At 52.0% G+C, this 17,270-nt stretch overlaps 1 protein-coding gene and 2 long non-coding RNA genes across 3 annotated transcripts in view; 1 reads left to right on the forward strand and 2 right to left on the reverse strand.

Annotated features, from left to right (window-relative positions):
* The window catches only part of LOC140681387 (U2 small nuclear ribonucleoprotein B''-like), a 399,750-nt gene that overhangs the window by 104,179 nt on the left and 278,301 nt on the right, over positions 1-17,270 (reverse strand). The window lies entirely within an intron of this gene.
* Positions 988-6,401, reverse strand: LOC140681389 (uncharacterized). The gene is made up of 2 exons (XR_012052557.1): positions 6,093-6,401; positions 988-1,258 (listed from the first exon to the last, which is right to left on the reverse strand). It is a non-coding gene; the product is annotated as an uncharacterized lncRNA (long non-coding RNA).
* LOC140681416 (uncharacterized) lies at positions 7,628-8,921 on the forward strand. The gene is made up of 2 exons (XR_012052593.1): positions 7,628-8,214; positions 8,662-8,921. It is a non-coding gene; the product is annotated as an uncharacterized lncRNA (long non-coding RNA).

The following is a 17,270-nucleotide window of genomic DNA, read 5'->3' on the forward strand; positions in this document are numbered from 1 at the left end:
CCCGAGGCTATTGTTTCACATCCCCAATAGCCACAATAATAATGTCCGGGATAATTACAGTAAGACGGTCCAGAAGCCGGGCATATATAAAATGGAGGTCCTTTTTCACAATGTATCGGTACTAAAGCACAAAGTTTTACTATGAATTCAGGTGGACCTGTGTTGCTAAAAGTGGCTATTGTTCTCGTTCCTTCCCAAGATATTAGTTCCCACTTGAATGGTTCATGTGGGTTTCCCCCTTCTGCCAGGGTTATTATCAATATCAAGACTAACGGTATACCAGGAAAAAGGGTGTCTGTCAATTTTACCAATTTAAGTAGATTTTTACCAATCCTGGGGAAGCTCTGTTGTTCCTGCTTTTGCGTCCCATTGTTCTGGTTCTTTTCTCCACAGTCTGTTCCTCTTCTGCCTCGCCCGTCGACTCGGTTGCTTCGAGTCACGGGGTGCAACATCTTCTCGGCAGCAAGGGAATTCTTCAGGAGAACAGCTGTTTCGGGATTTCTGCCTGTTTACATAGGCTTCCCACTTTGCAGCTTGAACTAATGGGGCAAAGCAAGACACAGTTAGTACTTCCCTTCTACACTTTATAACCAAGATTTCAGCCACAAAGAGGACTGGTTCATTGGAATGGTAACAATAATATTGAGGGTATCCACATTCACAGCGTGTCCACCATTTATCCCGGCATACCTTATGCCTAAAACAAGCAAATGGATAACAACTGTAGTTTAAATCATTACAACTAATTCGTATATCTAGAGTACATATATTATTTACATCAGCATATCTTTCATATTCACTATTGTGTGGCTACATATGCCTAACAATTTCCTTCAGCACACGTTGTACGCTTCCATATATAATAGATAAAAAAGGAAATAATTATAGCAAATATAAACAGCAATACACACTTTATACCAAAAGGTAATGCAGCAAAAAAATCAAATAAAGTCTTTATCATTTCGTTATCTTTTCAGAGTTATCTTGGTGTCACCTGGAGTACTGATTACTTTCCAGTGGGGTCTCGTCACTGGGCCTTTAATGCGGCTGGCATGAGTCCATCCACGCTCAGCAGTCCGGACAGCTGTTTCTGTTGTCAACAAAACGAGATAAGGTCCCTCCCAATTGGGTTTTAAGGTTTCTTCCTTCCACACTTCAATCAATATCCAATCCCCAGGTTTAACTTTGTGTATTTTTAAGTCCAACGGGGGTCGTTGCACAATCAGTCCATGTTCCCAAAGCTGGTTACGATGTTCTGCTAATTGTGAAACATATTCATTAATCACACGGTCTCTAATTAAAACATTTGTTTGTGGGCTTTCAATTCTGTAGGACATTCCATACACCATTTCAAACGCTGATATTCCTACATCTGCTCGGGGTCTGGTTCTGAGAATTAATAGTGCCATAGGTAGGCATTTAATCCATGATAATTTGGTTTCTATCATTAGTTTAGTCAAAATAGTTTTAATTTCTCCATTCATCCTTTTAATTTTTCCTGAACTTTGTGGATGCCATGGTGTATGGTATTCCCACTTAATACCCAAGCTTTCTGTTAGATCTCTAACAATTTTTGACACAAAATGCGTTCCTCTGTCCGAGTCGATTACTTCAGGTACTCCATATCGAGGTATAACATGTTCAAGTAACACTTTAGTGACTTGGTTAGCGGTTGCCCTGGAGGTAGGAAAAGCCTCAACATAATGTGTTAAATGATCCACCATTACTAATAAATATTTGTAACGCCCTACCCTAGGTAGTTCAGTAAAATCTACTTGTATATGTGAGAAAGGTCTGTATGCTGGGGAACGTCCCCCAAGAGGTCTCTGTTTTATGTTTTTTCAATTAACCTTTTGACAGGTCTCGCAGGCTGCCGTGACTGTCTTTGCTATATTATATACGCCTATACAGGCATACTGTCGATTGAAATGATCAACTAACGCCTGAGTTCCCCAGTGTGTTTTGATGTGTGTTTTTGAAAATATTTCAATTGCTATGCCCTTTGGCAAGACTTCTCTCCCATCTGGCAATATGTATTTCCCATCCTGTTCCTTAGCTCCCATTTGTTCTAGTTTTTCTTTTTCTGCAGACTCAAAACTCAAATTTTTACTAACAGGTACTTGTTGCATAGTCAGAATTATATTATAATTGCCTGCCACTCGTTTTGCTTCTGTATCAGCTGCATTATTTCCCCTAACTTGATAACTTGTACCTTGCTGGTGTCCCTTTATATGTACAACTGCTATTTTATTTGGCATTTTCAATGCCCCCAGAACTCGCCGAATTAATTCCTGGTGTACCAGCTCTTTTCCCTGTGAGTTAATAAATCCTCTTTCCTCCCATATTTTCCCAAAAGTGTGTACTGCTCCGAACGCATAACGTGAGTCTGTATATATAGTTCCATCCTTTCCCTTCAGTGACACTAATGCTTTCCACAATGCATACAGCTCGCAGGCTTGTGCCGAGCAGCTGGCACTCAGGGGGCCTGATTCTCTTATCTTAAATTCTCCTTTTTCCCACTTAACGATGGCATATCCAGACAATCGTTTACCTTCCACTATTCGTGATGACCCATCTATAAATACTTCTCCACATTGTAATTCTTCTTCTTCTAAGTCTGACCTAATGCGTGTTTGTTGTTCAATTGTTTGAAAACAATTGTGCAATAGTTCATTACCTTCTCCTGGGTACAAAAATTCAGCAGGGTTAACTGCTCCAATAGTTTTTAAAGATAGTTTAGGGGATTCTATAAGTATTCCCTCATACTTTAGTAATCGGCTATCTGTAAGCCATTTTTCTGCTTTTTGTTGTAGCACTCCCCTGATGTTATGAGGCGCATATAAGATAACTTCTCCATTAAAAGTAATGCGATTTGTTTCCTCAAGTAATAGGGCAGCAGCAACAATGATTTGTAAACAACTCGGCCAACCCCTGCTCACAGGGTCTAACAGCTTTGATAGGTATGCCACTGGTTTCTTTTGTCCGGCCCATTCCTGAGTTAACACTCCGAATGCCATTCCTTCATGTATGTTAACAAATAAATGGAATGGCCATTTTAAATCTGGGAGACCTAAAACTAGTGCTTGACTTAGCTCCCTTTTGAGGCTGGCAAACTGCTCTTGATCCTGAGGAGTCCACTTGGGTATTTTGCCTTTAGGCAATTGTTCATATAAGAATTTAACTTTAAAGCTGTAGTTCTCTATCCATTGCCTACAATACCCAAATAGTCCTAATGCCTGCCGAATTTGCCTCTTAGTGACAGGCACAGGTAATTCCAGAATTCCTTTAATACGCTCTGGATCTAATATCTTCTGGCCGTTAAACAGATAATGTCCCAGATATTTCCCTTTTTCCTCCACAAATTGTAACTTTTCTTGTGATACCCGTAGTCCCTTTTGTGCAAGAAAGTTTAGGAGTCGAATGGTTTCTTTCTTTACATTCTCCTTATTATTCCCCGCTATGAGCAGATCATCTGCATATTGTAACAGCACATTTCCCGTTTGTACCTGATATTCTGTTAAGAGTTCTTCTAGAGCCTGTCCAAACAGATTAGGGGATTCAGTGAACCCTTGGGGGAGCACGGTCCATCTTAATTGCTGTCTCCGGCCCGTCTCTATGTCTTCCCATTCAAAAGCAAAATAATTACGGCATTCTTCTGCCAGCGGACAGGCCCAAAAGGCATCCTTTAAATCAATCACACTATACCAGGAATTATGTGGTCCTAGTTTGCTTAGCAATGTATATGGATTTGCTACTACAGGGAACCGAGTGATAGTTCTTTTGTTTATTTCCCTTAGATCATGTACGAGCCGATATTTCCCGTTAGGTTTTTTTACAGGCAAAATGGGGGTGTTAAAGGGTGACATACAAGGCTCTAAGACTCCTTGTGCCAGCAATCGATCAATTTCTGGCTTCAATCCTCTCCGTCCTTCTAAGGATATGGGATATTGCCTTACCCTCACAGGTACGTGGGGCTCGGAAATTTGGATTTTAATCGGTGGCATTTCCAGTCTACTAATTGTGTCCGGAGAGTACCAGACATTGGGGTTAATTTGTTTTAGATCATCCACAGTCAAAGGATAAGCAGATACTGCCAAGTCTTGATTTTTTACTTTAATTTCTAATTGCAGTTCAACAATTAAATCTCGTCCTAACAGATTAAATTCTGCTTCAGGGACGAGCAAGAGTTCACCCATTCCAAATTTATTTTCAGTTTCGAATACCACATTTTTGATTTTACTTACCTTAAAGGGTTCCCCTTTTGCCCCAATTACTTGTACCTTTTCAGGGGAAACTTTATATCCCTCAGGTATTTGCTTAATAGTTGATTTCTCAGCCCCAGTGTCTACCAAAAAGGTGAACTCTTGCCTCTGGGGACCTATTTTTAATTTTATCAAGGGCTCATGGTGGCTCCGGTCCCCTAAAATATAGAGCCCCTGACTTTCCTATTCAGTTTTCAAATTTTCCTCGTCCCTGATCCTTTCTCTGCAATTCTTCTTTATATGTCCCTTCTTTCCACAGTAAAAACAAGATCTCTGTTCCTTTTCTATTACTACCTTTCCTTGTTTCATCCTAGCAGATCGGTGTTCACCAGTTCGCCCTTTGCGATCCTCTCTGACCGCTGCTACCATCATTCTTACTTGTTGCTTGCTGCTCTCTTCTTCCCGCCTTACGTAGACTTTCTGAGCTTCCCTCACTAATTCATCCAACCCTCTATTCTGCCAGTCCTCTAACTTTTCAATCTTCTTTCTGATATCTTCCCATGATTTTGCCACAAACTGAGTTTTGAGAAGCGCTTGTCCTAAAGGATCGTTTGGGTTTACCCCAGAGTACAGCTGAAGGGCTTTCCTCAGTCGTTCCAGCCATTCAGTAGGGCTCTCATCTTTCTTTTGCATTTCATTAAATGCTTTATTGATATTCTGCCCACGGGGTACTGCTTCTCTAATTCCCTGAATTACTATAGTTCTCAGGTCCTGCATGTGAGTTCTATGTGCCGGATCATGATTATTCCAATTAGGTCTTTGGAGTGGCCATTTAATAGCTGCTTGAGGTCCCTGGGCATGCTGAGCATCCCACAGTCTCATTCCTGCTCGTCTAATCATATCTCTTTCCTCGGTAGTAAATAATTGACCAAGGACAGATTGCATCTCATCCCAAGTATAAAGGTTTGGTCCCAAAAATTGATCTAGTCTTTCTGCTACTCCGAGTGGGTCCTCAACTAAATTTCCCATCTCGGTTCTTTTAAAATCTCGTAAGTCGGCAGAATTTAAGGGTACAGAAATATATCCAACCACTGGTTGAGGTCCTCCCATAGGTACTTCCCTTAGGGGGTACATCTGAGCTGCCCCTCTTTGACTTCTAGTTACACGTCTAAGAGGGGGTGGGGACCCTTGTTCTGATTCTGGTGGGGGAGTGGGCGCTCTGGGGACCTCTGGAGGGGCTGCAGGAACAGGAGGAGGAATGTAAGGAGGGAGGGTTAGAAGGGTTTCGTCTAACTCTTCCTTCTTTTTCTAGTGTTTAGTTTTTATTTCACTCAACGGATAAAGTCTAGCCCCCGGTCTTTCTAGCCACACTTCCGCATATTGACTCTCCTCCGGGTTAAAGAATTTTTTATTATTAACCCAGAGGTTTAGTTGCTGTCTTACCCAATCTTCTTCTGACCCATAGACTTGCCAAATGACATTTTCAGAAATCTTCTTCCCTCCCCATATCTTAGTACAATATTCTATCATTTTTTGCTTATCTTTCCCTAGGGTTCCAGGGAAATACTTCCAATTATCTAAGATATATGCCAGAGGGGTATTCTTAGGTACAGAGGGTACCCCCCCCATGGGAGCCGAAGGCTTGCTGCTCTTCGCCCCCATCTTCTGGAATATCCACAAACACACACTCACTCGCTCCTCTTGTTCCTGGCCCAGTCCCTCGCGGGAGATGGAAAACGCAGTACTTAAGAGTCCACACTTGCTTGGTTCAGTATATCGAACCTCTCATCCGTTATATTCCAGGAAACCCAATCCCGCCCGAACGGCAAACCCGCGAACAATTTCGCCGCGAACAGTTTCGCTCTGCGAATAATTTCGCAATATACTTACGCGTCCTGCGTCTTCGTCCGGACTCCCGTGCACAGAATTTTTATGGGATTTTACCGGTTTTTTCCTTTGTTCCTTATCCTAGATTTTAGGTTCGTCGGTAAGGTTTGAGGAAAGCTGTTGATCACGGGGCCGCGAAAATATCGCGGGGTGCCTTTCCCCGGAGGATCAAAAGCCCACCCTTCCTTATCCGAGTCACGGCACCAGAAATTGTTATAAATTTGCGCCACAACGGAACATAATCCAATTAAGAATTTTATTAATTTACAGCAAGTAGGATATGAACAAAGGTAACAGCGCTGGGGAGGCAAACCCAAAAACTTCCAAAAATCCGAAGCTTTGGCTGCTCCCCCGATTTCGCTCCAACTGTCTCCTTTTATTCCTATTTCTTCTTTTGTCTCCCTGGAATTTGCAAGTCAATTCCTGTCGTTATCTTGTGTTTGTTTAAGCAGTCCCCTAGTGTGAATGGTTGTTGTGGTCTTTATCTTCAGTCTCCGGTTGAAGTGCTTGTTATCTTATCTAGTATCAGCTATGTCCGTTTGGTGTTTGCATACCTCCGTGGTCTAACTTTATCTCAATAGACAATACCTCAGTCTGTATTTTTTTTTTTTTTCTCACAGTTGTCTAACTTTTACATATATCTTAATAAACAATATCCCACTCTGTAGTTTCTCACAATTGTCTAACCTTTACATATATCTTAATAAACACTATCCCAATCTGTAGTTTCTCACAATTGTCTAACCTTTACGTATATCTTAATAAACAATATTTCAATCTGTAGTTTCTCACACTATTGTTTATTGATAACTCCCTGCTATTGAATTGGAGGTGGGGAGATGAAGGAACAATGGGGGGAAATCTCCTTTTTTCCCTTTTCTTTCTCCTGTTTTTGCCCCTCTCTCTCCCACGACACAGACGAATGTGGGAGTTGTAATTTTTCTTCTTTCCCCCATTCCCCCTGCCGCTCCCCACGCGGTTCCCCTTGTGCTGCGACCCTGCCTCCCTCCCCCTCGCCACGTGGTCGCTCCCTCCGCCCCCGCCTTTCCCATGCCCGCCCCGTTCCCGGGGTCTCCTGCTTTCCCGGGGGGTTTCCCTGCCCCCGCCCCGTCCTCATCGGCCGCGGGTCCATTTCCCCCTCCCCCAGTTCGGGGGATAGATCAGGTACCCCGCTGGTGCCTGGGGGCCTCGGGAAGCTGCACCCACAATAAACCCGAGTGTGCCCCGAGCCCCGAGTGTGCCCCGAGCCCCGTGTGTGCCATGTGTGTGCCCCGAGTGTGCCCCGTGTGTGCCCCATGTGTGCCCCCAGCCCCGTGTGTGCCTCGTCTGTGCCCCGAGCCCCGTGTCCGCCCCCAGCCCCGTGTCCGCCCCCAGCCCCGTGTCCGCCCCCAGCCCCGTGTCCACCATCCGTCTGTCCGTGCGCTCAGACTGAGCCCGCAGCGCCCGGGGGAAAGCGGCGGCCGCCTCCCCGCTCCTCCCGCGCATCCGCCGGCGCCTGCTCGGACTGGCCACGCACGGCAACACAAGATGGTGGGAGGAGAAGCTCCTTACTTCAAGGAAACGAGGCCATGGTCAGAGGCAAATTCTCCAGGGGCTGCAGAGCCCTGTGAGCACAGGGTGACCCTGCACTGGGAGCAGCAGCTGGAGGTTTCTGCACATGGGGAAGGGAATTCCCAGAGCACTCGAGCCTCAACACAAACAAATATTCTGCAGTCTCCAGCAACAATTGGCTTTGGGATTTACGCTGTTGCAGCTCTTCTGGCTGTGAGGATGACCTGAAAATGTGAAGCAAGTGCATCAGCTCTTTCCAATGGCTGTGGCAGCACCAGGGTTTGGGTTTTTTGGTTGGCACAGGAAAATGAGCTGTGAGCAGCATCTGTGCCAGGGAGGAAAGTGCCCCTGGAGCTGGGGCTGAGAACCTGGGGTCGATGTGAGCACCTGTGGGTGGGAAGGAAGCTGGCAGAGCGCTGAGTTTGCTTTTCCTGCAGGCTCGCACTCTGATCCGGCACAACGGGCCCCCGCAGCTGCAGGAGCCCGGGCGCTGTCGGCTCTGCTGCGGGACTGCCTCGAGTGCAGCCTGGAGCCGGACGAGGAGCGGCGCTGCTCTGCCCAGGAGCTGCTGCAGGTGAATGCCGAGCGGCTGCAGGGGAAGCAGCAGCGCCAGGGAGGGGTTTTCTGGTGGGCCCTCCGATAGTCTCCAGTCTCGCTGCGTTCCACACGCAAAGCAAGCAGAACCCTCGCCTGGTTTGGCTTGGCAGGGTCCTTTCGAGGGCATCTGCACCTGGTGCTCCACAAGGAGCAGGGCCATCTTCAGGCAGGGCAGGTGCTCAGAGCCCTGCCTGACCTGAGCTTGGATGTTCCCAGGGAGGAGGCACGTCCCACATCTCTGGGCACCTTCTGTCAGTGTTTCCCCACTCTCCTGGCAAAAGGATTCTGCCCTAGATCTAACCTGAGCCTGCTTCCCTCTCCTGAGTTTCTGACCATTTCCCTTTGTCCTGTTGCAACAGAGCCTGTGAGGAAGTTGACTCTGGAAAGTAATGGTTCATTTCTTTCTTTTTTATCCCTTGGGCAGCACCCATTTTTATCATCAGCCAAGCTTCTCTCCAGCCTGACCCCTCTGATCACCGCAGCAAAGCAACTGAGGGAGCAGCGGAGGAGATGAAGCACTTGAGGACAGCTGTTAGTTACAGTAGTTAGTGAGGACAACTAGTTAGTGATGGTAGTTAGCAGTGCTAGTTGGTTATGTTGGTTAGGACACCCTGTTTGTTACAGTTCTTATGACAGCCTGTTTGGCATGGCAGTTTTTTGAATAAAAACTCTGTTAAACCACAACTCCCTTGGCGTGTCCCTTCCTCCTCCCTCTGTGACTCAGCTGCCCGGAGCAATGTGAGGGGAGAGCGGGCCCAGCCTCGCCCAGAGCTGAGCCCCAGCAGAGCCCTGGCAGAGCCCAGAGCAGCCGGGGCATCTGCAGATTCAGCCTGGGAGGAGGCGCTCGGAGCCTTCTCGGCTGCACCGACTCTTGGGTACAAACTGCGTGTGCTGGAAAATGCCCCCGGCTCGGCCAGAGGGCAGAAGGGGCCCGGGGAAGGCCCCAGTGCTCCCTGCAAGGGAAACACCTGCCCTGGGTTTGTTATAAAGGACTATGTAGTTGTGGCTTTTGCTGTGATGTCTTGGCTTCTGCAACTTATTCTTAATCGCAATGATTTAGATACAGTACAGCTTGTAATCACTTTTAACATGCGTTTGCTGTAGTATAATTTGTCAGCTTTTTGTGGTCAATGCCCTGGCCCCTGTGTAGCTCATATCCTCAGAACATCATTCATGGATGATAGTTTAGTTTGTGCACAGTGTGAAAAACATACCTGATAGTTTTGGCTTTTACAAAATATTGAAGTGGATGCCATGTGTTGTGCATTAGAATGTTAACTTTTGCAGAAGTAGCTGTAGTTGTGAAATAATAACTAGTGCTTTTCTTTTTATAACTAACTGACAATAATAACTCAGAGATATTTGTTAAACAGCCAATGTTGATTTAAAGTACTTGTGGAAGTAGCTAAGACCGTCTGCATGGCCAGATAACGTTTAAGGAACGGGTGTGATGAGGACCCTGCCGCTGACCCTTCGACTGTCAGTAACTGTCGCCTGCTGATGTGGAAACCCAGGGCACCGGGAATATTTCTCTGTCTGCTCTGGGGTGTCCTGACCCCCAGGGGAGCACTGACTTTGACCCTCATTCATGGAGAAAACTTCCAAAGCTTCAAAGTAAGCTAGAAACCACAAAAGTGTGAAATAGATTGTAGAGATTGCAGAGAGTAGTGGAGTATGTCATATGGGTGAAAAATTTAGGTTTTAGAATTTTTAGTATGTTATAGATGGGTTCAAGATGGAGGATATAGGGTGTTGTCTTGAGTTCCCTTCTTCTTTCTTCTTCTTCTTCTCTTTCTTTTTGGGTTTATGTGGTATCCTGTAATTGGGTAGAATAACCTGCATTGTGGGTCTTTAGGGGTCAGTTACTGGGTTGGAAAGAAAACTAATTTAGGTGTCACTTCTTTATTAGGTAGCTTAGTTTTTGATTAGACTTACAAGGCCTTGTAACAAGAGATTGTTGGCCATTTTTGTGCTGTTTTCCTGCACGCAGAGTCTGGTGCAGACAGTGTGCTGAAGTTTTGATAAGAATAAACAGAAGCTGAAGACCGAAAAAGTCCAATGCAGCTCTGGTTCCTGACACAGAACTGCTCCAGGAGGGTCCCCCTGCCAGGGGAGCCGCCAGGGAGTTGCCCAACTTGGGGCCCGCAAACTCCCAGCTGAATCGGGGATCAGGGGCTGTTGTGAGGAAGTGACACACAACCCTCAAAACTACAATCCATGATTCCTGCACCGACTCCAGAAAGGCGGGTTGGGGGTCAAACCAAAAGAGTTCCTGGAAGAAGTAAATGAGTTCAAAGAAATGTCTGAATGTCTATAATCTTTATGAATATGTTTTTGGACAATACAATGGAAAAAGTAGATAAGAAGAGTTGCTATGGCTAACCAGTGTGCCTCTGGCCATTGCCAAGCACCCAGCGCTGTTATTGATTTGTCTCTAATTATCCCTTCTTAAAGTTTTAAAAATCGTCTTGCTCATTTTGCCCCTCTTTGGCTTCTTCTCCAGGAGCAGAGGGAGCCGGGGCAGAGACCGCTGTTCCTTCTGCCATCTGCGGCAAGAGAGAAGCATGAGGGACAGGCCGTTACCTCTCATTTATAACCTCATTCCTCCTCGGATCCACAAATACCACTTCCAAGGAGAAATCAGCAACACTGTTAGCGATGGGATTCTAAGTGACTCTGACCAGATTAAAGTGGGTTAACTCAAGAGAACTCTATTTGATGAACTCTATGAATTTGATAGTCCTCCCTGGCTGCTATCAGCAAGCAGCGGTGCCTCTGCACAATGCAGCTTTTAGCTCTTGAAAACTCTGAGATGGAAAAGTCAGAGATAGCCAGCACGGACTTTGTTATTGCTGCAGCAGACAAGGAAAACTCAAACTGGATCAGAATCCCATGCAGTGCACGAAAAGGGCAGGAAAGGTTGCGCAAACGCCTCTTTGCTTGCTGGAAAGAGAGAAAATGAGCGGGGCTTCTCCTCCTAGCAAACCAACAAACCACAAGTCGGAAGTGTCCCCTCCTCAGGTGGCTAAAGCACTTGGATGCAGTGAGGGCATGTCTGGCAGGGAAACAGCCCTGGTGGTGAGCACTGCCATGTATGGATCCATGGATCTGAAGGTCCCTCACAAGCCTCCCGCTGTCCAGGCTAAAGCTCCCTCAGCACCTCCTCCTTGGCCTTGAACTCCACAGCCTTCCCCAGCTCCCGTGTCCTTCTCTGCACACGCTCCAGCCCCTCGAGGACTTTCTGCTTCAGAGGGGTCCACAAGTGGACACAGCACTCCCAGCCATGGCCGCAGCGCTGCCCAGCCCAGGGGGACGGTCACTGCCCTGCTCCTGCTGCCCCACTGCTGCTGCCCCAGGCCAGGGCATCCTTGGCCTTCTTGGCCACCTGGCCACACACTGGCCCACCTTCAGCTGCTCTTGACCGGCACCCCTGCGTCCTTTTGGCCCACGCAGGTCCCCCACCACAAAGTTGCCCCCTTGACTTCAAATACAGCATCCCCAGTTCCAAGATGTCCTTCCTCTTCTCAGCAACACAAGACAGCAGTCAAGGACTTGCAGCTTCCCCCCCAGCCTAGGCACTAATGCCATTCCCAAAGCTGCAGGCTGTGTGCAGCTGTCCCTGCAGGATGGCCCCAGGGCAGAGCCCAGCCGGGCTCCCCCTGCAGCCCCTGAAGCTTGGGGCAGGCAGTGGTCCCAGAGCTGAGGCTCACGGGGAGCACCCGCAGCTGTGCCTCGCACTCTGTTGCCGTGTCACCGTGCAGGCTGGCTTGTACGGGGTGAATGTACCAGCCCTGGTTTGACTGACAGGGGCCTGGCCCATCACAGCTCTCCCAAGGCTGCAGGCATTCCCCAGACCAGAATCTGAAGGGGCACAGAGATCAGACCAGTGAAATCATCCAGACTGGGTTTTTCAAAGGCCCTTTAGAAGGAAGGGCTTGAGAATAAACGTGCTCTGTTTGCCACAGGAACATCGGGGTGAGTGGTCTCTTTGGCTCCAACCCACTTTCCTCCCCGTGCCAGCGTTACCCACTCCCTCACACGTCCCCCCCGTGCCTTCCCACTGCCTTGTCCTGTCAGGGCTTCCGCAGCCCCTCATCCCTTCGTGGCCCCGTCCCCTCAGGCTCTCCCCAGCCCGGCCAACCTGCCCGGCAGCAGCGCCGCAGCCCCACAGGAGCTCCAGAGGAGCCCATCCAGAGGCACCTGGGAGCCCTCAGCAATCCAGGCAGCAACACACGGGCAGGAGGACACGGATGGCGCTTCCTGCCTGGGACAGGGCTTGTGGCCATCTCCAGGCGCCGCTCTCACAGAGATCCCCACAGCTCCAGCCCCTGCCCATCTGCTCTGTGGGCAGCACAAAGGCTTTGGCAGAACCACCAAAGGCCAAGGGGCTTCTGGCCATTTTCCCTGCAACCCTGCATGCCTGGGCAGCTTGCTGAGCCCAGGAACTCTTTTGTCCCTCTTCCCCTAGGCCCTGCAGAACCTGGGCAGCAAAAGAAAGATCCTGGGAGTCTGTCTATTAAAACACATCCTATATTTATATGCTAAAGTAAAACAAAAAGACAGAAAGAACAATCTTAAAGAAACGAAACATTCCTGCTGGCTCGGGCGGCCCCAGCAGACAGAGCCTCTGGGATCAGCTCTCTGCAGAGCTCCAGCAGCGCAGCCAGCCGAGCCCCGACAGACGAGGCCGTCTCCTCCATGCCCTGCAGAGCCGATCATGCAGGTTGTCAAAGATGGAGTATGGAGCTCTCTCTGCTTCCTGCAGGACGTACAATGTTTGAACTGCCAGGCTTCTGACAGGGACACTGATGTCATTGGCCATGCCTTCAAGGGCTGAAAGAGAGAGGAACAGAGCCGTGGTCAGTTCCCACATCTGAGGGGACCCGAGGGGACTCTGTGCCAGGGCCATCCCAGCCGGCTCTGGCCATGGCCAGCAGGGAGCAGGGACCAGCTGGATCAGCCCGAAGCTGCTGGCCAGGAATCCCCCAGGTGCCCTGAAATCTCTGTGTGCTCTGCCCACGCCGGCCCTGGTCCGCACAGGGAGCAGAGCCCTCCGCAGCCGGGGCAGGGCTCGCAGCTCCCCGCCAGCCCCCGCTGGCAGCCCGCTGCCCTCACTCACCCTCAGAGATGAGCTGGAGCTCTTCCTTCCTCCCCCTCAGGTACCGCCCGGCCGTCCCTGGGAACACAGAGCCTGTCAGGCCCGGCGGCACAGCTCCCTGCCAGCGGCGCTGCCAGCCCTGTGCCCACACGGCCTCCTGGCCCGGCTCGTGGCTCACCCATGAACCTGACGGCGCCTCTCGCAGGGGCTCCTGTGGGCTCTGCAGGTAGGGCAGGGCCCGGCGCAGGTGCTCGGCCACGCTGCTGCTGTCCTCTGCCAGCTGCAGAGAGCGGCAGGAGGGAAGGGTTGGCCCCGCAGCCCCGCCGGGCCGGGGCTCCATGGGCACCCGGCTCGGGCCGCAGGAGCCTGGAGCAGAGCCCGCGCGGCCTCGGGCTGCAGCAGCGGGCAGGGGCACAGCTGCCAGCCCGCACACCGAGCACCGCGCTCAGGGGGCTTCTCCAGGCTGGGGCTGCGGCTTCCCGGCCCTCCTTACCAGGCACTCGGTGGACTTCCACAGCTCCTGGTTCTTCAGCAGCTTTTCGAGATCCCTCTGCTTCAGGAACTTGGCCGCACAAAGCAGCGTTTCCTGAGAAGCCTGGAGAGCAGCAGAGACGCGGAGATGGCCCCACAGCCCAGGGCACAGGACCCGTCCCTGTGCCAAGGCCAGCAGGAGGCTGCAGCCTGCGAGGTGCCAGGGCAGGGGCAGCCCAGCCCCTGCCAGGGGAACAGCAGCAGCTGCCGAGTCCTCACCTCTGCCACTCGCTGGTTCTCATCATGGCAGTGGAAGGAGAGTGGCAGCAGGCTCTGGTGCACGTGTGCCTTCAGGGCCTTTTTTTCCTCTTCCGGAAAACGATCCATCATGTCTCGGAAGATAAACATGGAGCTCAACTGCACCTGGCTATCCTCCTGTATGAAAGGAAGGAAGAAAGACCTCAGCGTCAGCTGCTTCAGGCCCACCTGGGCACAGCCTGTAAGTGCACAGGGCACAAAGTGTGCGGGTAGCACCCGCTGGCCGTGGCTGGAGGCGCAGAGCCTTACGTTGTCAAAGAGTGGCAGGAGCGCCTCAGCCAGCTGCAGGGCGAGGGTGCTGGTCATTGGGGCCTCTTTGCAGAGAAATACAGCTCTGAGGAGAACCGTGGTCATCCTGAGCATGACGCCGTCATTTTCCTGCAGGAGCTCCACGAGCCTTTCATGCCGGCTCCACATCCTTCTGGCCATCTATTTGTGGAACACAAGTGTGTGAAACACCATCCTGCTGCCACAGGGCCCAGGGGCCAAAGGCCTGTGCCAAAGCACTGGGGCAGCTGCAGCAGGAGGCAGGAGAGCTGGCAGCAGCTGCCTCAGTGCCCCAAGGCCAGCCGAGCCCCAGGGACTGCCTTCCCCAGCCTCACGCTGGCAGCACGGCTTCAGCCCCTGCGCTCTTCTCACCGTGGCACTGGTGGTGCCGAGCACCACGAGGCCTCTGAGTGCCAAGCGACGCCTCCCCCTGCACTCGCTCTGCAGGTTCTTTGACAAGAACTCCAGGACGCTGTCACGGCATTCACTCAGGTTCAGGGCGCTCCAGGACCTGAAAGGCACAGGGCAGTGACGGGGGAGCGGCCGGCGGGAGCCCAGAACCGCACAGGGCCGGGCCCAGGCAGCAGCACAGGGCGCGGGCTCCGTCCCAGGCACTGCGGCCAAGAGAGGGCAGAGAGCCAGGAGGCAGCTGAGCGAGGCAGCGCTGGCCTTCAGGCTCACCTCCACAAGGAACGCCAGGGCGGCCAAATCCCGGCATGGCGTGTCTTTGCTGAGGAGCCCGAGCAGCTGGAATGCAATCGCGGAACACACGGCTTCGGATGCGCGGTGCATTTCTCTGACAGGAGGAAATAGGAGCCAAACCCCTGAGCCAGCGGGGGCAAACCTCTCCCAGGACTGCCTCCCAGAGGTCTGGCCTTTCTCCAGCACCCTGCAAGGGGCAGCTGAGCCCTCTGGGAGGTTGCTGCTCTTGGGCACGCTCCTCTCCCAGCCTTTTGCAGCCTCCTTGGCCGTTCCTTGGTGTCAAGGGCTTCTGGCCCACGGCCACGGGGACTGTGTGGGGCACCTGGGGCACAGGGCACACATGCCGGGGACAGCTGGGGAGCAGGGGGTCTCACCTGGCCAGCACGCCCACAGCACAGTGGTGGGTGTCAGCACAGAGCAGTGTGTCCCAGCCACCCTTGTCTTCCATGGCCACCACCACATCCTCATAGTGCAGTCGGCAGAGCAGGGCCTTCAGGGTCTGCTCTGCAAATCTGTGCACAGAGCAAAGCCCAGGTCACGCTGGGGGCACTGGCCCCTGCCCAGGGATGTGGCAAGGACAGGAGGACTGGCATGGAGCACCTGCTGGGGTTGGTGGCAAGGCCGTGTTGCTGCTGGCATCCCTCCCAGAAGGTATCGACCTCCTCTGGCATATCCAGAGTGCTGAAGAGCACTTGGAAGAGCAGATGCACAAAGAGGCAGGGGAAACACACGGTGACTACATGTGGCACACAGGGCAGCTGGAGCATCTTCCACATCACCACGGTTGCCTGCAAAGGACAGAGCAGCCCGAGACAGCGCTCAGTGCCGAGGTGTCCGTGTGGCAGGGCCCAGTACGGGAGGGAGAGGCCCGGAGAGACGCAGGGGGAGCACCGGGCCTGGTGGCCCTGAAGCTGCCCCGAGGCCAGGTTTCAGCCCAGCGCCTGAGGCAGGGAGATGCCGTGGGGGAGGGAGGATGGAGAGCTGCTGGAGAGGTGGCCTTGGGGCCAGCAAAGGCAGAAACTCACAGCCAGGGCAAGGACAGCCATGTGGTCCCCATCGGAGGTGCACGTGCTGTGCTCTGGCCAGCTCCCCAGCACCTTGAGGAGTACGAGCATGGCCGGCTCTGCAGTCCTGGGCGTGCACATGATGCTCTTCCACGTGGCCAAAGCAGCTCTGTGGGGTCAGAGCTCTGTCTCAGAGGAGTCTGGGACACAGCAGCGTGGCCTGGGTGGCAGCGGGGAGCTGAGCTGCTCTGCCAGCCCTGCCTCTGCCCACTGCCCCTCCCTGGCAGCACGCAGGCAGCCCAGCCCTGTGGGGACTGGCCCCTGAGGGGCAGGGGGGAAGCATGGCAGCACGCTGCGGGGCTGGCAGGGGCCAGGGCTGGCCAAGGGAGCAGCCAGAGGGCCCTGGAATTCTCTGTTGGTCAGACACCTGGGACAGGCTGTACAGGGTGAAGGGCTGCTGAGCCTTGTGGACACGTGGGCCCCGTACCTGTCACACACTGGGGCCACACGCAGGAGAGCCATCACCACGTCACAGGGCTGTGCCTCTGTCAGATCCAGGAGGGGCCTGTACAGATTGTACTCAGGAAACTCATTGGCCACCAGCCACTGGTGGATGTACCTCACCATGGCCGGCACCTGGAGAAGGCAGGGGAGACTTGGAAAGCTGCCAGAGGAAGGAATGTGCCCAGCTGCCCCAGAGAAGTGCTTCCCTTGCCACCACACTGCCATGGCCTCAAAGGCTTCCGGGGAGCAGCAGGCGTGGCTTGGGAGGCCACGCAACTGCTGGGAGGAGAAAAGCCAGGCCACAGGCTGCTCACTTGCTTTGGGCTGGAAGGACCCTCCTCCACAAGCATATCCAGCAGGGCAGCACTGGTCTTGGTTTTGAAGATGGGAGAGTACGCTCTGACCACAGTGCCCACGACGCTGCTCTCTTCCTCCCGAATCCTCTTCATGAATTTGCAAACCATCTGTAGCAGAAGGGCAAGAAGCCCGGGATGTTGCATGGAGTGCTCCGAGCACAGTGCTGGGCTGAGCAGTGCCAGCAGGCCCAGCCCAGGTGGGGATGGCTGCAGGGACCTGCGCTGTTCTGCGGAAGCGGCCACGGGTGCGTTCCTGCTCTCGTGTGCGCTGCACGGCTGCACCTGGCAAAGAGCGAGCGCAGCCCGAGCTGAG

Source organism: Taeniopygia guttata, chromosome 35 (genome assembly GCF_048771995.1).
Source record: "Taeniopygia guttata chromosome 35, bTaeGut7.mat, whole genome shotgun sequence".
NCBI classification, from domain to species: domain Eukaryota; kingdom Metazoa; phylum Chordata; class Aves; order Passeriformes; family Estrildidae; genus Taeniopygia; species Taeniopygia guttata.